Genomic DNA, 23,274 nt, shown 5'->3' with positions numbered 1-23,274 from the left:
GCACTGAGCTGAAAATCGCTATCCTTGTTTACTAAATTGTTGTGCAGACGTATCTCCACTGCCTCTTTGAAGGTCAAGTCCCAGAATCCGTTGGCGCTTCACAGCTTCTTAGTTTTTTTAAAATTCGAAGGTGTGTCCCTCGATAATGCTATGTTCTGCTACAGCGGCCTTGTTTGTCAGTCCTAGTCGTACGTTCGTGATGTGTTCAGTACAGCGGTGGGAGGTACATCGTTGTGTCTGCCCGATACATTCCATCCCACAATCGCACTCGGCACTGTAAATGCCCGGCGTTTGCAGTCCCAGTTGGTCTTTGGTTGAGCCGAGTATATGTTTGACTTTTTGCGGTGCGCGAAATGTGGTCGTTATTTCGTGTTTCTTTAATATTCTTGCGCTCATGGCTGTCGGCGGTCCAGCAAACGGCAGAAACGCCTCACGTTCTGCTTCGTCTTCTTATGGCTTCTCCTCCCGCCTCTTGTCTGCACGCAAGGCACGTCTTATTTGTGTCTCGGTACAGCCGTTCTTTCGGAAGGTTTCCCGCAGATGTGCTAACTCACGCGGCAAACTCTCGCTGTCACAGATCGACCTGGCTCTTTGTACTAAGGTGTTTAGTGCCGAGTTACGTTATGTTGGATGGTGGCAGCTCTGAGCATTGACGTATAACTCCTTGTGAGTCTACTTCCTGCAGACCGAATGTCCAAACGTACCGTCCAGATTTTTCTTGATCAAAATATCCAAGAAGGGAAGACAGCCATTCTCTTCTACCTCCATGGTGAATTTTATGCTGTCACGTATGCCACTGAGATGGCGTAGGAACTCCTGTAGTTATTCCATGCCATGGAGCCACAGGGGAACATGATTGCCCGTTCTACGGAAGCGGACGACGGCCAAGCACCTATATAGATATGCAGAACACAGCATCCCGACACTTCGCCAGAAGATGATGGGTACGAAACTCATCGAAACGTTGCTACAAGACGAGGCCACCCCTCGGCTGATAACCCGAGAAGAATTCATCATTGGAATACGCCGAGAAAGACTGCAATTGCATAAAGGAACTTCCCTGCCGATGACGGGCGAACTTATACCAAGCTTCTTTGTCACAGTATTTATGTCGCTCTCTGACGTCCTACCCGTCACTCAGAAGGCTCTTGGAATCACTGGCATCTCTGAAGATGTGTAACCCAGTTCTGGACGAAACGTTACGTACGAGAAAGATTCATAACAAACCGTCACAAAACACAGAAGCTAAGACATACGGTAGTGAGAGCCTTCAACTAGCTTCGTACATGTTATTCTTTGCCTGAACTTACGACATTACGTACACTACTGGCCATTAAAATTGCTACACCACGAAGATAACGTGCTACAGATGCGAAATTTGACCGACAGGAAGAAGATGCTTTGATATGTAAATTATTAGCTTTTCAGAGCATTCACAGAAGGTTGGCGCCGGTGGCGACACCTTCAACGTGCTGACATGAGGAAAGTTTCCAACCGATTTCTCATACACAAACAGCAGTTGACCGGCGTTGCCTGGTGAAAGGTTGTTGTGATGACTCGTGTAAGGAGGAGAGATGCTTACGATCAGGTTTCCGACTTTGATGAAGGTCGGATTGTAGCCTATCGCGATTGCGGTTTATCGTATCGCGACATTGCTGCTCGCGTTGGTCGAGATCCAATGACTGTTAGCAGAATATGGAATCGGTGGATTCAGGAGGGTACTACGGAACGCCGTGCTGGATCCCAACGGCCTCGTATCACTAGCAGTCGAGATGACAGACATCTTATCGGCATGGCTGTAACGGATCGTGCAGCCACGTCTCTGTCCCTGAGGCAACACATGGGGACGTTTGCAAGACAAACAACCATCTGCACGAACAGTTCGATGACGAGTGCTGCAGCATGGACTATCAGCTCGGAGACCATGGCTGCGGTTACCCTTGACGCTGCATCACAGACAGGGTCGCCTGCGATGGTGCACTCAACGACGAACCTGGGTGCACGAGTGGAAAAACGTCATTTTTTCGGATGAATCCAGGTTCTGTTTACAGCATCAAGATGGTTGCATTCGTGTTTGGTGACATCGTGGTGAGCGCACATTGGAAGCGTGTATTCGTCATCACCCGGCGTGTTGGTATGGGGTGCCACTGGTTACACGTCTCGATCACCTCTTGTTTGCATTGGCGGCACTTCGAACAGTGGACATTACATTTCAGATGTGTTACGACCCGTGGCTCTACCCTTCATTCGATCCCTTTGAAACCCTACATTTCAGTAGGATAATGCATGACCGCATGTTTCAGGTCCTTTACGGGCCTTTCTGGATACAGAAAATGTTCGACTGCTGCCGTGGCCAGCACATTCTTCAGATCTCTCACCAATTGAAAACGTCTTGTCAATGGTGGCCGAGCAACTGGCTCGTCACAATACGCCAGTCACTATTCTTGATGAACTGTGGTATCATGTTGAAGCTGCATGGGCAGCTGTACCTGTACGCGCCATCCAAGGTCTGTTTGACTCAATGCCCAGGCGTATCAAGGCCGTTATTACGGCCAGAGATGGTTGTTCTGGATACTGATTTCTCAGGATCTATGCACCCAAATTGCGTGAAATTGTAATCACATGTCAGTTCTACTATAGTATATTTGTCCAATGAATACCCGTTGATCATCTGCATTTCGTCTTGGTGTAGCAATTTTAATGGCCAGTAGTGTAGTATTACGGTCGGTAATGAGCGTGGGCACGGAAGTGTAACGTGACTGCCATGTCTGAAGCTGGTGAAGATACGGATTACTGAGCTTCTTTTCGGGAAACACTAGCACTCTGTGCATGAGCAACGACGGTTCGACAGCATCTGTTTCCATGCGGAACAGACTGCCAAACACCTTGCTCTACGATCTGGGAATGGGCTGCCATTGGCCGGTAGTGACGCGACGGAGACGGCGGAGTTCCGTGCCGCGGCGGACTTATCACGGAGCCAGCTGCTAGCTGGCAGCTGCTAGCTGGCAGCTGCTAGCTGCAGGTAATGAACTGCCGGGCCGTTTATCTCGCGGAGAAATTCGCCAAGAATTTACGACTAGCGCGTGACGAGAATACCGGCCGCGGGAGATACCGCAGCCAGCGGGTCTCGCACCCCATGCACAGTGGGCCTGTAGAGGGAGCTACCTGTTCGCCGCCGCTCTGCTCGGCGCTCATTTTGCCCCACATGTCGGTCTCAAAATGTACCAGCAAGGCGATGGCCGTTATCAACGCGGGAACGGGCTAAAAAGTATGCGGCCTGGCTGAGAGAGCCCTAGGTAGAAAAACACGTAGCCCGCGTCTAGACAGCGAGGTGCGTCTAACACGTTTTTCTAGAGAACGGATTGCATCTATGAGATGTGAGTCTGGGTGGCGTGGATATTCATGAGCGTTCGTTACGCTGCAAAGGTTGCGCAGCCACAAGTTTCTTTACGCACACGCATATGACGCTTGTAAAATTCTATGCTTGTGGACTCCTATCATCATCATCATCACATCATCAGCCAATTCAATCATTAAATGATGTGACCTCTTCGAGTCGTGGATCGACTCCCATCAACTAGCACTTAAATAAAATTTTACTGTAAGCATTTGAATTTTTTACATCCATCAATTTCCGAATTTTTCGACTAGCTTCCAAGGAATAATGCAGCATGGAACCTTAATTGCCTACCGAAGATCTAGTTGACGTAACGGGGTTGCAGCCTGACCTGTTGCAGAAAATATGCCAGCCACCAAAATGCTGACCACACCTGATGCCAACAACAAAGAAGACACGGTTGCAGAGTCCTCAAGTACAGTCAGAAAGGTACAAGAAATTGCGCAAGGCTGAACAGAATCGAAAAAGAGAAATAACAGAAGTACTGACCTGACCCATAAGTAGGTGGAGGCAACGTTCCACCACCACGCCTCATGTGCATATTATAGCCACAGCCTGCAGACGTGTACTCACGATCGTAGTGCTGGTTGAAAGGCTCAGGTATGGGATCAAAATTAAGGGTGAGAAGATACAAGTGATAATTTACGTTGATGACATTGGTAACCTCATTGAAAGTTGAACCGCAGGGTCTGTTGAATGAAATGAACAGTATATTGAATACACTCTATGTATTCAGAGTAAACTGAAGAAAGACAAAAGTATGAAGGAGTAGCAGAAATGACATTAAAGATAAACTTGAGATAAAAATCTGGTTGCCACAAAGCAAACGAAGAAAGAAGAAATTCTGCTACCTTGAAAGCAAAATAACGCTTGACGAACAAGACAAGGGAGACGTAAAAAGCAGACTAGCGGAGGCAAAGAGGGCATTCCTTGCCAAAAATGTCTACTACTTTCAAACGCCGGACTTAATTTGAAGAACAAATTTGTGAGGATGTACGTTTGGAGCTCAGTATTGCATGAAAGTGAACCATGGAGTGTGTGAAACAGTACAACAAGAGAATAGAAAGGTTGGATACGCATTGTTATAGAAGGAGGTGAAAAATTAGATGGGCTGATGGGGTAATGACTGAAAAGTCACTCAACAGCATGGCGTGGAAATATTTACGAGATGAGGGGAAGAGTGGCAGGACACGGGTTAAGACATAAAGGAATAACATCCATGGTACTGGAGGGATTTGTAGAGGGTAAAACGTTTATGGAGTTGGAATACCAAAATATAATATAGGACGCTGGATGTGTTGCGTTCCGAGAGAGTACAGGAATGGAAGGTTAAAAAAATTTCTGTCCCCACAGCCGAGCATGGCATCAACGCTGGAAAGTGTCAACACAAGCCAGCCGCAAGGGGTAAACGTTCTAACGTGGCTAGCCAGTCACCAAGAGTACGGCATCGACACTTCTGTGTGGGAGTGCAGCTGAGCTCAGTGGAAAAGTGTAAGACATGTGCACACCAAACTGCCTTCATTGCGCTAGACAGGACGTAGCAACGACTATCGGAGACCTGTTGGAGCAGCTGACACAAACTGGTTAAGCAAATTTAGCGGGACTAGACATCACTGACCACTCGTAACAAACTGGACTGGCTTGGCCATTACTGATAGTGTCTAACAGTAAACTTCTCCATAGTTGAATCTGAATACCCCGAATAGCTAGCTTAGACGCAGTCGATCAGTAGTATTGATGGTGTCCATGTCATCCGCACTCGATTATCTGATTCTTGTGCTGTAACATCCTGTGTAAGATTGTTCCGGTATTGTCGCACACTGTGTCAGTCACACTTTAGCTGCCTGGCATAATGACAATAGTTCCATAACGGCGGACAACTGACGCCGGAGTCGAGGGCTGAAGCTGCCGCTGATGAGTAGACCAATTGTCCACCAACACCGTTCCAGATCAGGGCCTGGGCTGCTCTGGTACGTAGGCACTTCATCGACTAGAGGAACTACCAAACCGGTGGTTCAGGATCAGCGTACATCGTGACATCAGACATAACGGCTCTCAACACCGTGGTCAATCTCTTGCTTGCGACAATGTGGGGAGTGACAGAGAAGGACAGAGCATTCTCAGAGAAGCGTGTGAATCAATCACCCACGCACCGCAGCCTCGCCTCTGTTACAGCGGATCTGCTGAAAAGAAAGCGCCTACGGATCGGCGTGCGGGCAACCCGCCAGACAAAGAGTCGCAGGCCTGTCCTGTCGACTGACGCAGCACCCTACGGCAGCCTCAAGCCTGCCACTGATGTCAGCAGATTCCACTACAGCCTGTATAGCAACTGGTGGTCGCCGAGGCCACAGCTGTGAGATGTCTACGAGACCCAGGTAGATGTCGTGTTTCTTGACTTCCGCAAGGCGTTTGATACAGTTCCCCACAGTCGTTTAATGAACAAAGTAGGAGAATATGGACTATCAGACCAATTGTGTAATTGGATTGAAGTGGTCCTAGACTACAGAACCCAGCATGTCATTCGCAATGGAGAGAAGTCTTGCGAAGTAAGGAAGGTGTGCCGCAGGGGAGTGTCGTAGGACCGTTGCTATTCACAATATATGTAAATGACCTTGTGGATAACATCAGAAGTTCACTGAGGCTTTTTGCGGATGATGCTGTAGTATATGGAGAGGTTTTAACAATGGAAAATTGTACTGAAGTGCAGGAGGATCTGCAACGAATTGACGCATGGTGCAGGGAATGGCAATTGAATCTCAACGTAGACAAGTGTAATGTGCTGCGAATACATAGAAAGAAAGATCCTTTATCATTTAGCTACAATATAGCAGGTCAGCAACTGGAAGCAGTTAATTCCATAAATTATCTGGGATTAGGCATTAGGAGTGATTTAAAATGGAATGACCATATAAAATTAATCGTCGGTAAAGGAGAGGCCAGACTGAGATTCATCGGAAGAATCCTAAGGAAATGCAGTCCAAAAACAAAGGAAGTAGGTTACAGTACACTTGTTCGTCTACTGCGTGAATACTTCTCACCGGTGTGGGATCCGTACCAGATACGGTTGACAGAAGAGATAGAGAAGATCCAACGGAGAGCAGCGCGCTTCGTTACAGGATCATTTGGTAATCGCGAAAGTGTTACGGAGATTATAGATAAACTACAGTGGAAGATTCTGCAGGAGAGACGCTCAGTAGCTCGGTACAGGCTTTTGTTGAAGTTTCGACAACATACCTTCACCGAGGAGTCAAGCAGTATATTGCTCCCTCCTACGTATATCTCGCGAAGAGACCATGAGGATAAAATCAGAGAGATTAGAGCCCACACAGAGGCATACCGACAATCTTTCTTTCCAAGAACAATATGAGACTGGAATAGAAGGGAGAGCCGATAGAGCTACTCACCCTCCGCCACACACCAGCGGGTGGCTTGCGGAGTATATACGTAGATGTGGATGTAAATATATATTGAACAACTAAATGATAACTAATCCCACAGGTCTTCAGGCCACAAATCCTAGCAAAATAGTAGGAGTTCCGGCCCGGGACTTGGCGTCTCCTAAAAATGCTGAGATGAAAAGATTATCACAGGAGCGGAATTAGTGGTGGGTCACCTCAAACTAGTCAGTATGATGGGAAAAAAGACTTACTGATAACCGTGGGTGCACATTTCGAGTTTATATTACCAAATTAGAACGTTGTCGAAGTTGTCAGAGTTTGTTGCTATTATAGCTCTTAAATCAATGTCATGCCGAATGTCCTTCTCAAATTTGTGGTGGAATGCTCTGCAAATAATGTCTTCTATGAAGCGAACATTGTAGTACGTTATGCTAAAGCCACGTATCAAACACTGATGTACAGAAATTACTGTTATCATGTAAAAAAACATATTACGGTTAAGGTAATTATTGTCAATGTAGACTTCCCGATGTATGCACTTCATGAAAAGCTCTCGCATTTGCAGCAGGCGAGTCACATACAATGTTCTGGCGGCTGGGAACCCGAGAGCTTTTCTTCAGCGTTATTATTACTAAAACACTGTGGTGAATGCCAAGCAAAACGATTTTAGAACAGTGTCACACAAACCAAAATGTTAATGAGCAAATCAGGTACAGTGGTTATTTGATACGAGTAATGTGACTCATTTTGTGAGTCCCACGCGTTTTTACGAACGTCACATATTTCCATTTGGTAGGCATACTGACCACACACCTTTGCAAATGGCCGCACGCCTTAGCACGCGGATACCGGTAGTCAGGGAGAAGCACCAGCTCCGAATCGATTCGGCACCGACTGAACAACGACGAGGGCCGGTGTGCTGGGCAGCATGGATGTGGTTTTTGTGCGGTTTCCAAATCCCCACTAGGTGAAAACCGGGCTGGTACCCACACCAAACATCAGTTAGACGATTCGCAAACACTTCGAGTACGTTCTCAGATTTTCACACAGCATAATACAAGATGCACACAGATGGGGTAGACAAATTCTATCCCAGTGAGGGAGGAAGGTAGAGGGAAGTGGAGCGACAGATGGGTATCTTGCCACTATCTACCACCATCATTGTCATATACAGATTAATAAACCCATCTTGTGAGTATACGGGATAAGGCCGGGTAAAAAAAAAAAAAAAGGACGAAGTGACACATTTGCTAAGGAGTACACGATATCCGTCTTATAAATAGAATTATTCACAGGGGAACAGAATGATCGTCTTCTAAATAAAATTATTTCATTATATTTGCTCACCTCGAGTTCCGCATAACTTTATAGACAGACCACAGCAAGTGATTCTTAACGTAGTGGGAACTTCAGATGTAAAAATTGCTTCTGACGTAACCCATTGGTGTATTACAGGGCAATTACTTTTGACAATGTATATTAAAGACCTAGTAGGTAATGTTGGAACTTGGAAGTTCCATTAGGTCTCCACGGATGATGTTGTTCATTGAGAAAGATAACGGTGGTAGGGGATATACCCGTGGTCTAGGGGTAGCGACTTCGATTCATAATCAAAACGTCTTCGGTCCCGTGTTAGATCCCCGCCACTGCCCAAATTTTGATAAATAATCAGCATTGGTGGCCGAAGACTTCCGGCATAAGAAGTCAGCCTCATTCTGCCAACGGCCTTGTCAAAGAGTGCGGAGGAGCGGATAGAGGTTCAGGGCACTCTCTTGTCCTAGGGGTGGGAAATTGCCCCTAAAGGCGGAAGAATCAGCAATGATCAACAACATGAGGATGCAGAAGGCACGGAAACCACTGCATTAAAGACACGTAACGTGTATCCACAGGACATGTGGCCTGTAATTGAAGAAGTGTCACGATCATCTCTCCATTGGCAAAAGATTCCGGAATAGTCCCCCATTCGGATCTCCGGGAGGGGACTGCCAAGGGGGAGGTTACCATGAGAAGAAGATTGAATAGTCAACGAAAGGATAACGTTCTACGAGTCGGGGCGTGGAATGTCAGAAGCTTGAACGTGGTAGGGAAACTAGAAAATCTGAAAAGGGAAATGCAAAGGCTCAATCTATATATAGTAGGGGTCACTGAAGTGAAGTGGAAGGAAGACAAGGATTACTGGTCAGATGAGTATCGGGTAATATCAGCAGCAGCATAAAATGGTATAACAGGTGTAGGATTCGTTATGAATAGGAAGGTAGGGCAGAGGGTGTGTTACTGTGAACAGTTCAGTGACCGGGTTGTTCTAATCAGAATCGACAGCAGACCAACACCGACAACGATAGTTCAGGTATACATGCCGACGTCGCAAGCTGAAGATGAACAGGTAGAGAAAGTGTGTGAGGATATTGAAAGGGTAATGCAGTATGTAAAGGGGGACTAAAATCTAATAGTCATGGGCGACTGGAATGCAGTTGTAGGGGAAGGAGTAGAAGAAAAGGTTACAGGAGAATATGGGCTTGGGACGAGGAATGAAAGAGAAGAAAGACTAATTGAGTTCTGTAACAAGTTTCAGCTAGTAATAGCGAATACCCTGTTCAAAAATCACAAGAGGACGAGGTATACTTGGAAAAGGCCGGGAGATACGGGAAGATTTCAATTAGATTACATCATGGTCAGACAGAGATTCCGAAATCAGATACTGGATTGTAAGGCGTACCCAGGATCAGATATAGACTCAGATCACAATATAGTAGTGATGAAGAGTAGGCTGAAGTTCAAGACATTAGTCAGGAAGAATCAATACGCAAAGAAGTGGGATACGGAAGTACTAAGAAATGACGAGATACGTTTGAAGTTCTCTAACGCTATAGATACAGCAATAAGGAACAGCACAGTAGGCAGTACAGTTGAAGAGGAATGGACATCTCTAAAAGGGGCCATCACAGAAGTTGGGAAGGAAAACCTAGGTACAAAGAAGGTAGCTGCGAAGAAACCATGGGTAACAGAAGAAATACTTCAGTTTATTGATGAAAGGAGGAAGTACAAACATGTTCCGGGAAAATCAGGAATACAGAAATACAAGTCGCTGAGGAATGAAATAAATAGGAAGTGCAGGGAAGCTGAGACGAAATGACTGCAGGAAAAATGTGAAGACATCGAAAAAGATATGATTGTCTGAAGGACAGACTCAGCATACAGGAAAATCAAAACAACCTTTTGTGACATTAAAAGCAACGGTGGTAAACGTTAAGAGTGCAACGGGAATTCCACTGTTAAATGCAGAGGGGAGAGCAGATAGGTGGAAAGAATACATTGAAAGCCTCTACGAAGGGGAAGATTTCTCTGATGTGATAGAAGAAGAAACAGGAGTCGATTTAGAAGAGATATCGGATCCAGTATTAGAATCGGAATTTAAAAGAGCTTTGGAGGACTTACGGTCAAATAAGGCAGAAGGGATAAATAACATTCCATCAGAATTTCTAAAATCATTGGGGGAAGTGGCAACAAAACGACTATTCACGTTGGTGTGTAGAATATATGAGTCTGGCGATATACCATCTGACTTTCGGAAAAGCATCATCCACACAATTCCGAAGTCGGTAAGAGCTGACAAGTGCAAGAATTATCGCACAATCAGCTTAATAGCTCATGCATCGAAGCTGCTTACAAGAATATACAGAAGAATGCAAAAGAAAATTGAGAATGCGCTAGGTGACGATCAGTTTGGCTTTAGGAAAAGTAAAGGGACGAGAGGCAATTCTGACGTTACGGCTAATAATGGAAGCAAGGCTAAAGAAAAATCAAGACACTTTCATAGGTTTTGTCGACCTGGAAAAAGCGTTCGACAATATAAAATGGTGCAAGCTGTTCGAGATTCTGAAAAACGTAGGGGTAAGCTATAGGGAGAAACGGGTCATATACAATATGTACAACAACCAAGAGGGAATAATAAGAGTGGACGATCAAGAACGAAGTGCTCGTATTAAGAAGGGTGTAAGCAAGGCTGCAGCCTTTTGCCCCTACTCTTCAGTCTGTACATCGAGGAAGCAATGATGGAAATAAAAGAAAGGTTTAGGAGTGGAATTAAAATACAAGGTGAAAGGATATCAATGATACGATTCGCTGATGACATTGCTATCCTGAGTGAAAGTGAAGAAGAATTAAGTGATCTGCTGAACGGAATGAACAGTCTAATGAGTACACAGTATGGTTTGAGAGTAAATCGGCGAAAGACGAAGGTAATGAGAAGCAGTAGAAATGAGAACAGCGAGAAGCTTATCATCAGGATAGATGGTCACGAAGTCAATGAAGTTAAGGAATTCTGCTACCTAGGCAGTAAAATAACCAATGACGGACGGAGCAAGGAGGACATCAAAAGCAGACTCGCTATGGCAAAAAAGGCATTTCTGGCCAAGAGAAGTCTATTAATATCAAATACTGGCCTTAATTTGAGGAAGAAATTTCTGAGGATGTACGTCTGGAGTACAGCATTGTATGGTAGTGAAACATGGACTGTGGGAAAACCGGAAGAGAAGAGAATCGAAGCATTTGAGATGTGGTGCTATAGACGAATGTTGAAAATTAGGTGGACTGATAAGGTAAGGAATGAGGAGGTTCTACGCAGAATCGGAGAGGAAAGGAATATGTGGAAAACACTGATAAGGAGAAGGGTCAGGATGATAGGACATCTGCTAAGACATGAGGGAATGACTTCCATGGTACTAGAGGGAGCTGTAGAGGCCAAAAACTGTAGAGGAAGACAGAGATTGGAATACGTCAAGCAAATAATTGAGGACGTAGGTTGCAAGTGCTACTCTGAGTGAAGAGGTTAGCACAGGAAAGGAATTCGTAGCGGGCCGCATCAAACCAGTCAGTAGGACAAAAAAAAAAAAAAGAAAACGGTGGTAGAAAATTGTGCCGAAATGCAGGAAGACTTGGGGAGGATAAATGCTTGGTTCAGGGTTTGGCAGCTGACCATCATCATAAACAAATGTAACATACTGTGATTAATAAACCTAAACATGTTCCGTAGTAGGCTATAGTGCGATGGTTATTTAATCTCGCGATTACCTAATTTCGATTCTCATTGTCAAGCACATTTGTAACACTTGTATTTCATGTGATTTTCAAATCACTCTTAATTAGAAATAAAAAGTAGCCGTATTTCGTCATTTTACGAAAGGATACACACTACAGTGACACCTTTTAAGATCGTTGGTGTGGGGGTGTTGGTATGGGGTGCGTGTTGGTATGGGGTGCCACTGGTTACACGTCTCGATCACCTCTTGTTTGCATTGGCGGCACTTTGAACAGTGGACGTTACATTTCAGATGTGTTACGATCCGTGGCTTTACCATTCACTCGATCCCTTTGAAACCCTACATTTCAGTAGGATAATGCATGACCGCATGTTTCAGCTCCTTTACGGGCCTTTCTGGATACAGAAAATGTTCGACTGCTGCCCTGGCCAGCACGTTCTCCAGATCTCTCCCCAATTGAAAACGTCTTGTCAATGGTGGCCGAGCAACTGGCTCGTCACAATACGCCAGTCACTATTCTTGATGAACTGTGGTATCATGTTGAAGCTGCATGGGCAGCTGTACCTGTACGCGCCTTCCAAGGTCTGACTCAATGCCCAGGCGTATCAAGGCCGTTATTACGGCCAGAGGTGGTTGTTCTGGATACTGATTTCTCAGGATCTATGCACCCAAATTGCGTGAAATTGTAATCACATATCAGTTCTAGTATAGTATATTTGTCCAATGAATACCCGTTGATCATCTGCATTTCGTCTTGGTGTAGCAATTTTAATGGCCAGTAGTGTAGTATTACAGTCGGTAATGAACGTGGGCACGGAAATGTAACGTGACTGCCATGTCTGAAGCTGGTGAAGATACGGATTACAGAGCTTCTTTTCGGGAAACACCAGCACTCTGTGTATGAGCAACGACGGTTCGACAGCATCTGTTTCCATGCGGAACAGACTGCCAAACACCTTGCTGTACGATCTGGGAATGGGCTGCCATTGGCCGGTAGTGACGCGATGGAGACGGCGGAGTTCCGTGCCGCGGCGGACTTATCACGGAGCCAGCTGCTAGCTGGCAGCTGCTAGCTGGCAGCTGCTAGCTGCAGGTAATGAACTGCCGGGCCGTTTATCTCGCGGAGAAATTCGCCAAGAATTTACGACTAGCGCGTGACGAGAATACCGGCCGCGGGAGATACCGCAGCCAGCGGGTCTCGCACCCCATGCACAGTGGGCCTGTAGAGGGAGCTACCTGTTCGCCGCCGCTCTGCTCGGCGCTCATTTTGCCCCACATGTCGGTCTCAAAATGTACCAGCAAGGCGATGGCCGTTATCAACGCGGGAACGGGCTAAAAAGTATGCGGCCTGGCTGAGAGAGCCCTAGGTAGAAAAACACGTAGCCCGCGTCTAGACAGCGAGGTGCGTCTAACACGTTTTTCTAGAGAACGGATTGCATCTATGAGATGTGAGTCTGGGTGGCTTGGATATTCATGAGCGTTCGTTACGCTGCAAAGGTTACGCACCCACAAGTTTCTTTACGCACACGCATATGACGCTTGTAAAATTCTATGCTTGTGGACTCCTATCATCATCATCATCATCATCATCATCATCACATCATCAGCCAATTCAATCATTAAATGATGTGACCTCTTCGAGTCGTGGATCGACTCCCATCAACTAGCACTTAAATAAAAATTTACTGTAAGCATTTGAATTTTTTACGTCCATCAATTTCCGAATTTTTCGACTAACTTCCCAGGAATAATGCAGCATGGAAACTTAGTTGCCTACCGAATATCTAGTTGACGTAACGGGGTTGCAGCCTGACCTGTTGCAGAAAATATGCCAGCCACCAAAATGCTGACCACACCTGATGCCAACAACAAAGAAGACACGGTTGCAGAGTCCTCAAGTACAGTCAGTAAGATACAAGAAATTGCGCAAGGCTGAACAGAATCGAAAAAGAGAAATAACAGAAGTACTGACCTGACCCATAAGTAGGTGGAGGCAACGTTCCACCACCACGCCTCATGTGCATATTATTGCCACAACCTGCAGACGTGTACTCACGATCGTAGTGCTGGTTGAAAGGCTCAGGTATGGGATCAAAATTAAGGGTGAGAAGATGCAAGTGATAATTTACGTTGATGACATTGGTAACCTCATTGAAAGTTGAACCGGAGGGTCTGTTGAATGAAATGAACAGTATGTTGAATACACTCTATGTATTCAGAGTAAACTGAAGAAAGACAAAAGTAGGAAGGAGTAGCAGAAATGAGATTAAAGATAAACTTGAGATAAAAATCTGGGTGCCACAAAGCAAACGAAGAAAGAAGAAATTCTGCTACCTTGAAAGCAAAATAACGCCTGACGAACAAGACAAGGGAGACGTAAAAAGCAGACTAGCAGAGGCAAAGAGGGCATTCCTTGCCAAAAATGTCTACTACTATCAAACGCCGGACTTAATTTGAAGAACAAATTTGTGAGGATGTACGTTTGCAGCTCAGTATTGCATGAAAGTGAACCATGGAGTGTGTGAAACAGGACAAGAAGAAAATAGAAATGTTGGATATGCATTGTTATAGAAGGAGGTGAAAAATTAGATGGGCTGATGGGGTAATGACTGAAAAGTCACTCAACAGCATGGCGTGGAAATATTTACGAGAAGAGGGGAAGAGTGGTAGCACACGGGTTAAGACATAAAGGAATAACATCCATGGTACTGGAGGGATTTGTAGAGGGTAAAACGTTTATGGAGTTGGAATACCGATATATGATATAGGACGCTGGATGTGTTGCGTTCCGAGATAGTACAGGAATAGAAGGTTAAAAAAATTTCTGTCCTCACAGCCGAGCATGGCACCAACGCTGGAAAGTGTCAACACAAGCCAGCCGCAAGGGGTAAACGTTCTAACGTGGCTAGTCAGTCACCAAGAGTACGGCATCGACACTTCTGTGTGGGAGTGCAACTGAGCTCAGTGGAAAAGTGTGAGACATGTGCACACCAAACTGCCTTCATTGCGCTAGATAGGACGTAGCAACGACTATCGGAGACCTGTTGGAGCAGCTGACACAAACTGGTTAAGCAAATTTAGCGGGACTAGACATCACTGACCACTCGTAACAAACTGGACTGGTTTGGTCATTACTGATAGTGTCTAACAGTAAACCTCTCCATAGTTGAATCTGAATACCCCGAATAGCTAGCTTAGACGCAGTCGATCAGTAGGATTGATGGTGTCCATGTCATTCGCATTCGATTCTCTGATTCTTGTGCTGTAACATCCTGTGTAAGATTGTTCCGGTATTGTCGCACACTGTGTCAGTCACACTTTAGCTGCCTGGCATAATGACAGTAGTTCCATAATGGCGGACAACTGACGCCGGAGTCGAGGGCTGAAGCTGCCGCTGATGAGTAGACCAATTGTCCACCAACACCGTTCCAGATCAGGGCCTGGGCTGCTCTGGTACGTAGGCACTTCATCGACTAGAGGAACTGCCAAATCGGTGGTTCAGGATCAGCGTACATCGTGACATCAGACATAACGGCTCTCAACACCGTGGTCAATCTCTTCCTTGCGACAATGTGGGGAGTGACAGAGAAGTACAGAGCATTCTCAGAGAAACGTGTGAATCAATCACCCACGCACCGCAGCCTCGCCTCTGTTACAGCGGATCTGCTGAAAAGAAAGCGCCTACGGATCGGCGTGCGGGCAACCCGCCAGACAAAGAGTCGCAGGCCTGTGCTGTCGACTGACGCAGCACCCTACGGCAGCCTCAAGCCTGCCACTGATGTCAGCAGATTCCACTACAGCCTGTATAGCAACTGGTGGTCGCCGAGGCCACAGCTGTGAGATGTCTACGAGACCCAGGTAGATGCCGTGTTTCTTGACTTCCGCAAGGCGTTTGATACAGTTCCCCGCAGTCGTTTAATGAACAAAGTAAGAGAATATGGACTATCAGACCAATTGTGTGATTGGATTGAAGTGGTCCTAGACTACAGAACCCAGCACGTCATTCGCAATGGAGAGAAGTCTTCCGAAGTAAGGAAGGTGTGCTGCAGGGGAGTGTCGTAGGACCGTTGCTATTCACAATATATGTAAATGACCTTGTGGATAACATCAGAAGTTCACTGAGGCTTTTTGCGGATGATGCTGTAGTATATGGAGAGGTTTTAACAATGGAAAATTGTACTGAAGTGCAGGAGGATCTGCAACGAATTGACGCATGGTGCAGGGAATGGCAATTGAATCTCAATGTAGACAAGTGTAATGTGCTGCGAATACATAGAAAGAAAGATCCTTTATCATTTAGCTACAATATAGCAGGTCAGCAACTGGGAGCAGTAAATTCCATAAATTATCTGGGATTAGGCATTAGGAGTGATTTAAAATGGAATGACCATATAAAATTAATCGTCGGTAAAGGAGAGGCCAGACTGAGATTCATCGGAAGAATCCTAAGGAAATGCAGTCCAAAAACAAAGGAAGTAGGTTACAGTACACTTGTTCGTCTACTGCGTGAATACTTCTCACCGGTGTGGGATCCGTACCAGATACGGTTGACAGAAGAGATAGAGAAGATCCAACGGAGAGCAGCGCGCTTCGTTACAGGATCATTTGGTAATCGCGAAAGTGTTACGGAGATTATAGATAAACTCCAGTGGAAGATTCTGCAGGAGAGACGCTCAATAGCTCGGTACAGGCTTTTGTTGAAGTTTCGAGAACATACCTTCACCGAAGAGTCAAGCAGTATATTGCTCCCTCCTACGTATATCTCGCGAAGAGACCATGAGGATAAAATCAGAGAGATTAGAGCCCACACAGAGGCATACCGACAATCTTTCCTTCCAAGAACAATACGAGACTGGAATAGAAGGGAGAGCCGATAGAGCTACTCACCCTCCGCCACACACCAGCGGGTGGCTTGCGGAGTATATACGTAGATGTGGATGTAAATATATATTGAACAACTAAATGATAACTAATCCCACAGGTCTTCAGGCCACAAATCCTAGCAAAATAGTAGGAGTTCCGGCCCGGGACTTGGCGTCTCCTAAAAATGCTGAGATGAAAAGATTATCACAGGAGCGGAATTAGTGGTGGGTCACCTCAAACTAGTCAGTATGATGGGAAAAAAGACTTACTGATAACCGTGGGTGCACATTTCGAGTTTATATTACCAAATTAGAACGTTGTCGAAGTTGTCAGAGTTTGTTGCTATTATAGCTCTTAAATCAATGTCATGCCGAATGTCCTTCTCAAATTTGTGGTGGAATGCTCTGCAAATAATGTCTTCTATGAAGCGAACATTCTAGTACGTTATGCTAAAGCCACGTATCAAACACTGATGTACAGAAATTACTGTTATCATGTAAAAAAAACATATTACGGTTAAGGTAATTATTGTCAATGTAGACTTCCCGATGTATGCACTTCATGAAAAGCTCTCGCATTTGCAGCAGGCGAGTCACATACAATGTTCTGGCGGCTGGGAACCCGAGAGCTTTTCTTCAGCGTTATTATTACTAAAACACTGTGGTGAATGCCAAGCAAAACGATTTTAGAACAGTGTCACACAAACCAAAATGTTAATGAGCAAATCAGGTACAGTAGTTATTTGATACGAATAATCTGACTCATTTTATGAGTCCCACGCGTTTTTACGAACGTCACATATTTCCATTTGGTAGGCATACTGACCACACACCTTTGCAAATGGCCGCACGCCTTAGCACGCGGATACCGGTAGTCAGGGAGAAGCACCAGCTCCGAATCGATTCGGCACCGACTGAACAACGACGAGGGCCGGTGTGCTGGGCAGCATGGATGTGGTTTTTGTGCGGTTTCCAAATCCCCACTAGGTGAAAACCGGGCTGCTACCCACACCAAACATCAGTTAGACGATTCGCAAACACTTCGAGTACGTTCTCAGATTTTCACACAGCATAATACAAGATGTACACAGATGGGGTAGACAAATTCTATCCCAGAGAGGGAGGAAGGTAGAGGGAAGTGGAGCGACAGATGGGTATCTTGCCACTATCTACCACCATCATTGTCATATACAGATTAATAAACCCATCTTGTGAGTACACGGGATAAGGCCGGGTAAAAAAAAAAAAGAAAAAAAAAAAAAGGACAAAGTGACACATTTGCTAAGGAGTACACGATATCCGTCTTATAAATAGAATTATTCACAGGGGTACAGAATGATCGTCTTCTAAATAAAATTATTTCATTATATTTGCTCACCTCGAGTTCCGCATAACTTTATAGACAGACCACAGCAAGTGTTTCTTAACGTAGTGAGAACTTCAGATGTGAAAATTGCTTCTGACGTAACCCATTGGTGTATTACAGGGCAATTACTTTTGACAATGTATATTAAAGACCTAGTAGGTAATGTTGGAACTTGGAAGTTCCATTAGGTCTCCACGGATGATGTTGTTCATTGAGAAAGATAACGGTGGTAGGGGATATACCCGTGGTCTAGGGGTAGCGACTCTGATTCATAATCAAAACGTCTTTGGTCCCGGGTTCCATCCCCGCCACTGCCCGAATTTTGATAAATAATCAGCATTGGCGGCCGAAGACTTCCGGGATAAGAAGTCAGCCTCATTCCGCCAACGGCCTTGTCAAAGAGGGCGGAGGAGCGGATAGAGGTTCAGGGCACTCTCTTGTCCTAGGGGTGGGAAATTGCCCCTAAAGGCGGAAGAATCAGCAATGATCAACAACATGAGGATGCAAAAGGCAATGGAAACCACTGCATTAAATACACGTAACGTGTATCCACAGGACATGTGGCCTGTAATTGAAGAAGTGTCATGATGATCTCTCCATTGGCAAAAAATTCCGGAATAATCCCCCATTCGGATCTCCGGGAGGGGACTGCCAAGGGGGAGGTTACCATGAGAAGAAGATTGAATAGTCAACGAAAGGATAACGTTCTACGAGTCGGGGCGTGGAATGTCAGAAGCTTGAACGTGGTAGGGAAACTAGAAAATCTGAAAAGGGAAATGCAAAGGCTCAATCTATATATAGTAGGGGTCACTGAAGTGAAGTGGAAGGAAGACAAGGATTACTGGTCAGATGAGTATCGGGTAATATCAGCAGCAGCATAAAATGGTATAACAGGTGTAAGATTCGTTATGAATAGGAAGGTAGGGCAGAGGGTGTGTTACTGTGAACAGTTCAGTGACCGGGTTGTTCTAATCAGAATCGACAGCAGACCAACACCGACAACGATAGTTCAGGTATACATGCCGACGTCGCAAGCTGAAGATGAACAGATAGAGAAAGTGTGTGAGGATATTGAAAGGGTAATGCAGTATGTAAAGGGGGACTAAAATCTAATAGTCATGGGCGACTGGAATGCAGTTGTAGGGGAAGGAGTAGAAGAAAAGGTTACAGGAGAATATGGGCTTGGGACGAGGAATGAAAGAGAAGAAAGACTAATTGAGTTCTGTAACAAGTTTCAGCTAGTAATAGCGAATACCGTGTTCAAAAATCACAAGAGGACGAGGTATACTTGGAAAAGGCCGGGAGATACGGGAAGATTTCAATTAGATTACATCATGGTCAGACAGAGATTCCGAAATCAGATACTGGATTGTAAGGCGTACCCAGGAGCAGATATAGACTCAGATCACAATATAGTAGTGATGAAGAGTAGGCTGAAGTTCACGACATTAGTCAGGAAGAATCAATACGCAAAGAAGTGGGATACGGAAGTACTAAGGAATGACGAGATACGTTTGAAGTTCTCTAACGCTATAGATACAGGAATAAGGAATAGCGCAGTAGGCAGTACAGTTGAAGAGGAATGGACATCTCTAAAAGGGGCCATCACAGAAGTTGGGAAGGAAAACATAGGTACAAAGAAGGTAGCTGCGAAGAAACCATGGGTAACAGAAGAAATACTTCAGTTTATTGATGAAAGGAGGAAGTACAAACTTGTTCCGGGAAAATCAGGAATACATAAATACAAGTCGCTGAGGAATGAAATAAATAGGAAGTGCAGGGAAGCTAAGACGAAATGACTGCAGGAAAAATGTGAAGACATCGAAAAAGATATGATTGACGGAAAGACAGACTCAGCATTCAGGAAAGTCAAAACAACCTTTGGTGACATTAAAAGCAACGGTGGTAACATTAAGAGTGCAACGGGAATTCCACTGTTAAATACAGAGTGGAAAGCAGATAGGTGGAAAGAATACATTGTAAGCCTCTATGAGGGTGAAGATATGTCTGGTGTGATAGAAGAAGAAACAGGAGTCGATTTAGAAGAGATAGGGGATCCAGTATTGGAATCGGAATTTAAAAGAGCTTTGGAGGACTTACGGTCAAATAAGGCAGAAGGGATAGATAACATTCCATCAGAATTTCTAAAATCATTGGGAGAAGTGGCAACAAAACGACTATTCACGTTGATGTGTAGAATATATGAGTCTGGCGATATACCATCTGACTTTCGGAAAAGCATCATCCACACAATTCCAAAGACGGCAAGAGCTGACAAGTGCAAGAATTATCGCACAATCAGCTTAACAGCTCATGCATCGAAGCTGCTTACAAGAAGAATATACAGAAGAACGGAAAAGAAAATTGAGAATGTGCTAGGTGACGATCAGTTTGGCTTTAGGAAAAGTAAAGAGATGAGAGAGGCAATTCTGACGTTACGGCTAATAATGGAAGCAAAGCTAAAGAAAAATCAAGACACTTTCATAGGTTTTGTCGACCTGGAAAAAGCGTTCGACAATATAAAATCGTGCAAGCTGTTCGAGATTCTGAAAAAAGTAGGGGTAAGCTATAGGGAGAAACGGGTCATATACAATATGTACAACAACCAAGAGGGAATAATAAGAGTGAACGATCAAGAACGAAGTGCTCGTATTAAGAAGGGTGTAAGACAAGGCTGCAGCCTTTCGCCCCTACTCTTCAATCTGTACATCGAGGAAGCAATGATGGAAATAAAAGAAAGGTTCAGGAGTGGAATTAAAATATAAGGTGAAAGGATATCAATGATGCGATTCACTGATGACATTGCTATCCTGAGTGAAAGTGAAGAAGAATTAAATGATCTGCTGAACGGAATGAACAGTCTAATGAGTATACAGTATGGTTTGAGATTAAATCGGAGAAAGACGAAGGTAATGAGAAGTAGTAGAAATGAGAACAGCGAGAAGCTTAACATCAGGATAGATGGTCACGAAGTCAATGAAGTTAAGGAATTCTGCTACCTAGGCAGTAAAATAACCAATGACGGACAGAGCTAGGAGGACATCAAAAGCAGACTCGCTGTGGCAAAAAAGGCATTTCTGGCCAAGAGAAGTCTATTAATATCAAATACTGGCCTTAATTTGAGGAAGAAATTTCTGAGGATGTACGTCTGGAGTACAACATTGTATGGTAGTGAAACATAGACTGTGGAAAAACCGGAACAGAAGAGAATCGTAGTATTTGAGATGTGGTGCTAGAGACGAATGTTGAAAATTAGGTGGACTGATAAGGTAAGGAATGAGGAGGTTCTACGCAGAATCGGAGAGGAAAGGAATATGTGGAAAACACTGATAAGGAGAAGTTACAGAATGATAGGACATCTGCTAAGACATGAGGGAATGACTTCCATGGTACTAGAGGGAGCTGTAGAGGCCAAAAACTGTAGAGGAAGACATAGATTGGAATACGTCAAGCAAATAATTGAGGACGTAGGTTGCAAGTGCTACTCTGAGATGAAGAGGTTAGCACAGGAAAGGAATTCGTGGCGGGCCGCATCAAACCAGTCAGTAGGCTGATGACCAAAAAAAAAAAAACAGTGGTAGAAAATTGTGCCGAAATGCAGGAAGACATGGGGAGGATAGATGCTTGGTTCAGGGTTTGGCAGCTGACCATCATCATAAACAAATGTAACATACTGTGATTAATAAACCTAAACATGTTCCTTAGTAGGCTATAGTGCGATGTTTATTTAATCGCGCGATTAAGTGTCATTGTCAAGCACATTTGTAACACTTGTATTTCATGTGATTTTCAAATCACTCTTAATTAGAAATAAAAAGTAGCCATATTTCGTCATTTTACGAAAGGATACACACTACAGTGACACCTTTTAAGATCGTATTCGGAACTTTGTTTATGTACAACAGCATCGTAACAGTAATTAAGATGTTTTGAAAATGACATGAAATACAGATGTTACAAATGTGCCTGACAATGGCGGTTAGTCGAAATTAGCTAATCGCACGGTTAAATAAATATCGCATTACAGCCCACTACGGACCATGTTAACGTTTATTAAGCATATGGAGGCTGTGGATCCCTACAAATATAAAATTTTAAGTAGTGTGATTAAGTAGGAAAAAATATCTGTTATTACACGATTGCAGAAGAATCATTGGAGGCAGTCACATCTACTAGTACAAATCTTGGAGTATGCGCCCGGAACTGTTTACAGTGAAACGACCGCGTAACACAGACACGCAGATGCCAAACTACGATTCATCTGAAGATTTTCAAAGAAGAATAATCCACGCACAAAGGAGGCAGCTTGCAAAACACTAACTGGGCTAATGTTTGAATACCATTCGTCATTCTGATGGAGAAAATGGAAGACATCCAAACAAGTGCGGAGCGTTCCGCCACAAGTTCATTTACTAAGCGCGTAAGCGTCGCGGAAATGCTCAGCCAACTCCAGTTCAAAGTGGTTCAAATGGCTCTGAGCACTATGGGACTTTACTTCTAAGGTCATCAATTCCCTAGAACTTAGAACTACTTAAACCTAACTAACCTAAGGACATCACACACACCCTTGCCCGAGGCAGGATTCGAACCTGCGACTGTGCCACAAGCCGCTAGAGATGCGTTCTGAATCACATCGTTGTTTAATATTAATGCTGTGGAAACGTTCGTCCGTAAAAGAGTCAGCCAGTGTATATTGTATCCTCCCACGTACATTTGGCGAAAGGCCCTTGAAGATAAAATCAGAAATTTGAGCTCTAACTAAGGCTTACGAAAAATTATCCGCGAGTGAGTGAAATAGGGAAGGAGGTATGAGACAGTGAAACATTAAGTACCTACCGACACACACCATATAGTAGTTTTCGGCGTATAGATGTTGATTTACAATGACGGAAAACAAATTCGCAATAGGAGGAAGGAGTTATGCCACTAAAGTGAAAGTTTGCAGACTTGTTTCTACCTCTGAAAGATGACGTCTACTCAGATTTCTTACCATTCTCATTAGAGAATGCCTCTGTGTGGAAACAAATGAGGATTGCTACAAATACACACCTAAAGTTCGCGAACGTTATTTACCTTTGAGATTACGCTTGGTGAGCTGATGTTTGGCAACAATGCCCTTAACGCGACAAAGAAGGCATTATCAGCACCTCACTGCGATTTGACACGTTTTTGTAGTAGGACTACAGGAAGCTGGATGCTCCCTCTGAGATAT

This window comes from Schistocerca americana, chromosome 3, assembly GCF_021461395.2.
Source record: "Schistocerca americana isolate TAMUIC-IGC-003095 chromosome 3, iqSchAmer2.1, whole genome shotgun sequence".
Taxonomy (NCBI): domain Eukaryota; kingdom Metazoa; phylum Arthropoda; class Insecta; order Orthoptera; family Acrididae; genus Schistocerca; species Schistocerca americana.
Note: the sequence above shows the minus strand (reverse complement) of the source record.